Genomic DNA, 8,525 nt, shown 5'->3' with positions numbered 1-8,525 from the left:
ACTGGAGGCCCACTCCATAGGAGGGAATACATCCCTGATACTGCAAACCTAAAACAAGGGTAGTCATGAGCCCTAGGGGTGTAACGTCTGCTGCTATCTGGCTAAATGTATATACTATGCTCATCAAACTGCCCAGTAAGCACTTCTCTTAATGTTCATACCTATATATTAATGCTATGCTCACTTTTGGTTGAGAACCTTCTCTCGTCAGAGGGCAGTGACCTTGGGATGATTCGGAAGACATCATGGTGCTGGGAAGAAGTGACAGAAGTGCTCAGCATTGCAATATCTCTATCACACCTTCCAAGGCTCAGGCTCCATTGTGGAAGAGTTGCTGGAAAGAATTTAAGAGCCAAAGGAAGGGGAGGCCTTCTTACAATGTGATTCTCCAGACACAAAATGGCCTGGATATCCATGACCTCACAGTGCCTGACACTACCTACAAAAGACAATCATAATAGGAGGAAAAGATGATGACATCAAAATAAAAGAGACTGATTGAGAGGAGGAGGGGATATGATGGAGAATGGCGTTTCAAAGGGGAAAGTGGGGGTGGGTAAGGGAGGGCATTACCATGGGATATTGTTTATGAACATGGAAGTTGTTAATAAAAATTATATCAGGGCTGGAGAGATGGCTTAGCAGTTAAGCGCTTGCCTGGGAAGCCTAAGGACCCTGTTTCGAGGCTCAATTCCCCAGGACCCATGTTAGCCAGATGCATAAGGGGCACATGCATCTGGAGTTTTTTTGCAGTGGCTGGAGGCCCTGGCACACCCATTCTCTGTCTCTCTCTATCTGCCTCTTTCTCTCTCTGTCTGTTGCTCTCAAATAAAAATAAACAAAAAAAATTGTCACCACAGCAGAGACATAGGAGAGATCCAGAGAGTCTAGAGCCAACAGAAGCAGGCATAAGTGGCTCCAGCAGCAGTGACACCAGGTTTGTGTGACCATGGCCACCAGGCCTGGCCTGAGCTGCAGGAAAAACCAGGTGAGGAGATTTTCCACTTACACCAGCCTCCTCACAAACTCAAGAAATGTGAAAGGGGCTGGAGAGATGGCTTAGCAGTTGAGCGCTTGCCTGTGAAGCCTAAGGACCCCGGTTCGAGGCTCGGTTCCCCAGGTCCCACGTTAGCCAGATGCACAAGGGGGCGCACGCATCTGGAGTTCTTTGCAGAGGCTGGAAGCCCTGGCGGGCCCATTTCCTCTCTCTCCCTCTATCTGTCTTTCTCTCTGTGTCTGTCGCTCTCAAATAAATAATTAAAAAAAAAAAGAATAATAAAAAAAAGAAATGTAGCCGGGCGTGGTGGCGCACGCCTTTAATCCCAGCACTCGGGAGGCAGAGGTAGGAGGATCGCCATGAGTTCAAGGCCACCCTGAGATGACAGAGTTAATTCCAGGTCAGCCTGAACCAGAGTGAGACCCTACCTTGAAAAACCAAAAAAAAAAAAAAAAAAAAAAAGAAATGTGAAAGGGAGGACAGCAGGCATCAGCGGAGTGGCTCGTGAGGAAGAGGATCACAGGGATCAGTGGGAGAACTTAAGCCACCATCCACAGCCTCCTCTCCCCCTCCCCCAGCACAAGCACCAGAGACGTGGGGAAGGGAACTCACCTGCACAGCATCCAGCACAGGCTATTAGTAACCCACTGACCCAGCCAGCCTACCTGAACCCACAGCACAGCAAAGAGGCACCCAAGCAGGCACACAGCATCACTGAGACCAAAGCCATCCCAAAAGGTAACTGGGTTTACACCAGGTCAGTACCTGCCAAAAAACCCGGTATGTAGGCTTGCCTTGGAAGTGCTAACTGAACCTTCCATGTCAGGATAAATTATGTGTTAAATCTGATGGATGGTCAGATTTGCCATTCCTTTTTTGTTTGCTTTTAATTTATTTATTTATTTGAGGGAGACAAAAGAGGCAGAGAGAAAGTGAGAGAGAATGGGCACGCCAGGACATCCAGCCACTGCAAAAGAACTCCATATGCATACAGCCCTTGTACATCTGAGATTTGCCATTCTTTTTTTTTTTTTTTTCTGAGGTAGGGTCTTACTCTAGACCTGGAATTCACTATGTAGTCTCAGGGTGGCCTTGAGCTCACGGCGATCCTCCTACCTCTGCCTCCTGCGTGAGTGCTGGGATTAAATGTGTACACCACCACACCTGGCTGCCATTCTTAAATAAGCTGTATTTTGGGCTTGTCATTTTCTGCTTCCTGATTTATAATGTTTTTGTCTCGTCTTCTGTCATTCATTGGGGCAGGGCCTCACTTAGTTATAAGCTGACCTTAGAACCCTCTACAGACCAGAAATCTCAGCCTCCTACTTGACAGGGTTAAGGGTGTGGGGCAACACACATCCTTAGGAACTGTGACTTTGTTAGAGGATCCGTTGGTCATAATACTACTCTTGCATAAATACTCTGTGCTGGTTTTCATTGAATGTGCATATTGTTTAGTTAAATTTTAGAATTGGCTTGTATTTTGTTCTACCCAGCCTACTAGAATACTCTCATAGCGGGCAAACCCAACACCTAGGGTCACTTTTGTGGTTATTCTGAGAGTCTTTGAAGAGCCATACATAGCATCTCAAGCTCCTACCCTGAAGATATATAACATCAGATTGATTGATACATGTAATAATGCTGCAGATCACTAGAAAAACAAGCATTACATTAATCCAAGATGCAAAAATCTCTACAATATAATACAAGAAACACAAAAATCAAAACTATATAATTGCACCAAAAATTATAAATCCATCAGAAATAATCTCCAGTGAGACTGATTTAGAGGAAATGCCTGAGAAAAATTTCAAAAGAATGATTATACAGTGATTGAGATGGGGAGGGTATATGATGGAGAATGGCATTTCAAAGGGGAAAGTGGGGGGGGGAGGGTATTACCATGGGATATTTTTTATAATCATGGAAAATGTTAACAAAAATTGTGAAAAGAAAAAAAATAAAATAAAATAAAGAATGATTATAAATATATTCAAAGAAGCCAGTTGTGGTGGCGCACGCCTTTAATCCCAGCACTTGGGAGGCAGAGGTAGGAGGATCACGGTGAATTTGAGGCCACACTGTAACTACATAGTGAATTACAGGCCAGCCTGAGCTAAAGTGAGACCCTACCTCAAAATAAATAAATAAATATGTTCGAGGAAATCAAGGGAATCAAAGAAGACACAGGAAACCAGTTTAATGAAATAAAGAGGTCAATACAAGACATGAATAAAGGAAATAAAAATAATAAAGAAAAACCAGTCAGAAATACTAGCAATGAAAAAACACAGTCAGTCATATAAAAAAAAATGCTATAGAAAGTCTCACCAATAGAATAGATGAAGGAGAGAACAGATTATCTAAACTAGAAGACCAGGTGGCAGATCTAATACAGTTCAACAAAGAAAAAGACAAGATAATAGGACGATATGAATGGGAATTTCAAGATATTTGGGACAGTATGAAAAATCAAACATAGGAATTCAGGGTATAGTAGAAGGAGAAGATTTTCACCCCAAAGGCATGGTAGGTGTTTTCAACAAAATCATAGAAGAAAACTTCCCCCAAATTGGGAAAGAGATGTCAATGCAGATACAGGAAGCCTTTAGAACACCAAACAGACAAAACCTGGAAAGAACCACTCCTCACCATATTATAATTAAGCTACCAAACACACAATCCAAAGAAAATATATTGTAAGCAGCTAGACAGAAAAATAAAGTCACATACAAAGGCAAGCCTGTCAGGATCACAGCAGATTACTCAACACAAACTTTAAAAGCCAGAAGGGCGTGGAGTGATGTATTCAAAGTTCTGAAAGATAACAACTGTCAGCCAAGGTTACTTTATCCTGTAAAGCTATCCATTCAAATAGGAAGAGAAATAAGGACATTGTATGACAAAAGCAGGCTAAAGGAGTATTTGAAGACAAAACCAGCTTTACAGAAAATACTTGAAAGGATCCCTCATGCTGAAGAGAGAAAAGCACACATATAAGGGACCTGGAAAAACAAACCATACTCAAATACTAGTTAATACAAGAAAGCAAATATAAAACTGGAAGAACTACAAAAAAAGTGGCAAACAGAAATACACACCTTTCAATAATAACTCATAATATGAATGGCTTCAATGCCCCAACCAAAAGACATAGGTTTGCAGACTAGGTTCAAAAGCAGGATCCTTCAATTTGTTGCCTCCAAGAAACTCACCTTTCTACAAAGGATAGACACTGTCTTAGGGTGAAAGGTTGAATAATAGTGTTTTAAGCAAATGGACCTAGAAAACAAGCAGGCGTCACTACCCTAATATCTGACAAGGTAGACTTCAGACCAATATTAGAAAAGATAAGGAAGGTCACTTTATGTTGATTAAAGACACACTCCAACAGGAGAACATTACAATCCTACACATATATGTACCTAACATGGGGCCCCCAACTTCATCAAACAAACATATTAGAACTGAGGTCATAGATAACACCAAACACAGTTGTAGTAAGTGATTTCAACACCCCACTCTCATCAATTGACAGATCATCTGAGCAAAAAATAAACAGAGATGCATCTGGATTAAATGAGGTCATAGAACAAATGGACCTAACAGATATATACAGGACATTTCATCCAACTGCTGCAAAGTATACATTCTTTTCAGCAGCACATGGAACATTCTCTAAAATAGACCATATATTAGGACACAAAGCAAATCTTAACAAATACAGGAAAATTGAAATAATTCCTTGCACTCTATCTGATCCCAATAGGATCAAACTACAAATCAATAGCAAGAAAAGCTACAGAGCGTACACAAAATCATGGAAATAAACAATACAGTACTAAATGGTGAATGGGTCAATGAAGAAATCAAGAAGTAAATCAAAAAATTCATAGAATCTGGGGCTGGAGTGATGTCTAAGCAGTTAATAGGCTTGCCTGCAAAGCCAATGGACCCATATATGAATCCTCAGGACCATGTAAGCTAGATGCACAAGGGGCACATGTGTCTGGAATTCATTTGCAGTAGCTAGAGGCCCTGGTGTGCCCATTCTCTCCCTCTCTCTTTCTTTCTCCCTCTCTCCCTCTCTCTCTCTCCCTCTTTCCCTGTCAAATAAATGAATAAATAAAAAGAAAAAAATTTTTTTTTAATTCATAGAATCAAATGATAATGTGAACACAACATACCAAAACCTTTGGGACACAATGAAGGCAGTCCTAAGAGGGAAATTTATAGCCTTAAGTGCTTATATTAAGAAATTAGAGGGCTGGCCGGGCGTGGTGGTGCACGCCTTTAATCCCAGCACTCGGGAGGCAGAGGTAGGAGGATCGCCATGAGTTCAAGGCCACCCTGAGATGACAGAGTTAATTCCAGGTCAGCCTGGACCAGAGTGAGACCCTACCTCAAAAAACCAAAAAAAAAAAAAAAAAGAAGAAATTAGAGGGCTGGAAAGATGGCTTAGCAGTTAAGTACTTGCCTGTGAAGCCTAAAGGCCCTGATTTGAGGTTCGATTCCCCAGGACCCATGTAAGCCAGATGCACAAGGTGGCACATGCATCTGGATTTCATTTGCAGTGGAGGCCCTGGCACACCCATTCTCTCTCCCTTTCTCTACTTCTTTCTCTCTGTCTCAAATAAATAAATTAAAATAAAAAGAAGAAATTAGAAAGGTCTCAAGTAAATAAATGAATTCTTCACCTTAAGGCCTTGGAAAAAGAATAACAAGGCAAACCAAAAATCAGTAAATGGGAAGAAATAATAAAGATTAGGGCAGAAATTAATGAAATAGAAACAAAAAAAAATCGATGAAACAAAGAGTTGGTTCTTTGAAAGGATAAACAAGAGTGATAAACCCTTAGCAAATCTGGCCAAAAGAAAGAGAGAAGAGACACAAATTAATAAATAAAAGTAAAGATGAAAAAGGCACCATCACAACAGATATCAGAGAAATGTTTAAAAAAATCATAAGAACATATACTCCACTAAGTATGAAAATCTGAAAGAAATGATTTCCTTGATTTATATGACCTACCTAAATTAAATCAAGATGAGATTAATCTCTTAAACAGACCTATAACAAGTATGGAGATCCAAGCAGTTATCAAAAAATCTCCCAACTAAGCCCGGTGTGGTGGTGCATGCCTTTAATCCCAGCACTCAAGAGGCAGAGGTAGGAGGATCACCATGAGTTCAAGGCCACACTGAGACTACAGAGTGAATTCCAGGTCAGCCTGAGCTAGAGTGAGACCCTACCTCGAAAAAAAAAAAAAAAAAAAATCTCCCAACTGAAAAAATTCCAGGCCCAGATGGATTCACTGCTGAATTTTACCAGACCTTCAGGGAAGAATTTACACCATTGCTTATTAAGCTTTTCCATAAAATAGAAAAAGAAGGAATCCTACCAAATGCCTTTTATGAAGCCAGTATTACCCTGATACAAAAACCAGGCAAAGATAGAACAAAAGGAGAAAATTACAGACCAGTCTCCTTCATGAACATAAATGCAAAAATTCTCAACAAAATATTGGCAAACAGAATACAAGAATATATTAAAAAGATCATCCACCCCAACCAAGTAGGCTTTATCCCAGATATACAGGGATGGTTCCATATATGCAAATCAATAAATGTAATGCATTATATAAATGAGCTGAAGGACAAAAATTACATGATCATCTCATTAGATGCAGAAAAATCATTTGACAAAATCCAACATACTTCATGATAAAGTCCTACAGAAACTGGGAATAGAAGTCCTACAGAAACTGGGAATATTCGGGCAGGAGAGATGGCTTAACAGTTAAGGTGTTTACCTGAAAAATCAAAGGACCCTGGTTTGATTCCCTAGGATGCATGTAAGCCAGTTGTTCAACAGGGCGCATGCATCTGGAGTTTGTTTGCAGTGGCTGGAGGCCCTGCCATGCCCATTCTCTCTCTCTCTTTCTCTGTCTCTCTTTCTCTCTCTCTGCCCCCCTCAAATAAACAAATAAATCAAATATATATTTAAAATGAAAGAACATATGTCAACATAATAAAGGCTATTTATGACAAATTTACAGCCAACATAATACTAAGTGAAGAAAAACTTGAAGCTTTTTCACTGAAATTGAGAACAAGACAAGGGTGTCCACTGTCCCCATTTCTATTTAATATAGTACTGGAAGTTTTAGCTATAGCAATAAGGCAAAAGACACAATAAAAGGGATACAAATTGGAAAGGAAGAGATCAAGTTATCATTATTTGCGATGATATGATTCTGTACATAAAGGACCATAAAGACTCTACCAGTAAACTGTTAGAGCCGATAAACACCTACAGCCATGTAGCAGGATACAAAATAAACATGCAGAAATCAGTAGCTTTCCTATATGCTAACAACAAACACACAGAAGATGAAATCAGAGAATCACTACCATTCACAATTGCATCAAAAAGAAAGGAAGGAAGGAAGGGAGGGGGAGGAAGGAAAGAAGGAAGGAAGGAAGGAAGGAAGGAAGGAAGGAAGGAAGGAAGGAAGGAAGGAAGGAAGGAAGGATACTTTGGAATAAATCTAACCAAGGAAATGAAGGATCTCTACAATGAAAACTTTAAAACACTCCAGACAGAAATTATAGAAGACACTGGGAAATGAAAAGACATTCTTTGTTCCTGGATTAGAACAATCAATATTGTGAAAATGACAATCTTATCAAAAGTGACCTATACATTTAATGCAATCCCCATCAAAATTCCAATGGCACTCTTCACAGAAATAGAAAAAACAATCCAACAATTCATTTGGAAGCACAAAAAAATCCCCTCAAATATCTAAAACACTTTTGAACAACAAAAATAAGGCTGGTGGTATCACCATACCCAATTTTAACAATTACATTACAGAGCCATAGTAACAAAAAAGAGCATGGTACTGGCACAAAAACAGACAGGTAGATCAGTGGAACAGAATAGAGAACCCAGACGTAAGTCCAGGTAGGTATGGCCACCTGATCTTCAACAAAAATGCCAAAAAGATGCATTGGAGAAAAGACAGCCTCTTCAGCAAATGGTGCTGGGAAAATTGGATATGTATCTGTAGAAGGATGAAAATAGATCTTTATCTCTCTCCATGCACAAGAATTAAGTCCAAATAGATCAAAGACATTAATATCAGACTGAATTTCTGAAACTGCTAGAGGAAAAAGTAAGGGAACACTTTCAACATATTGATCTTGGCAAGTACTTTTTGAATATAACCCCAATTGCTCAGGAAATAAAACTACAGAAAACCAGTGGAACCTCATGAAATTACAAAGCTTTTATACAGCAAAGACACAATACAGCAAAGAGGCAATCTACAGAATGGGAGAAAATCTTTGCCAGCTATACATCTGACAGAGGATTAATATCCAAAATACACAAAGAACTCAAAAACCTAATAATAAGAAATCAAACAAGCCAATTAAAAAATGGGCTATGGAACTAAAGAGAGTTCTCAAAAGAAGAAATACAGATGGCATGTAAACATCTAAAAAAGTGTTCAACCTTC

The sequence above is a fragment of the Jaculus jaculus genome, chromosome 1 (genome assembly GCF_020740685.1).
Source record: "Jaculus jaculus isolate mJacJac1 chromosome 1, mJacJac1.mat.Y.cur, whole genome shotgun sequence".
Taxonomy (NCBI): Eukaryota; Metazoa; Chordata; class Mammalia; order Rodentia; family Dipodidae; genus Jaculus; species Jaculus jaculus.
The sequence above is the reverse complement of the archived record's forward strand: the minus strand, read 5'-3'. Positions refer to the sequence as shown.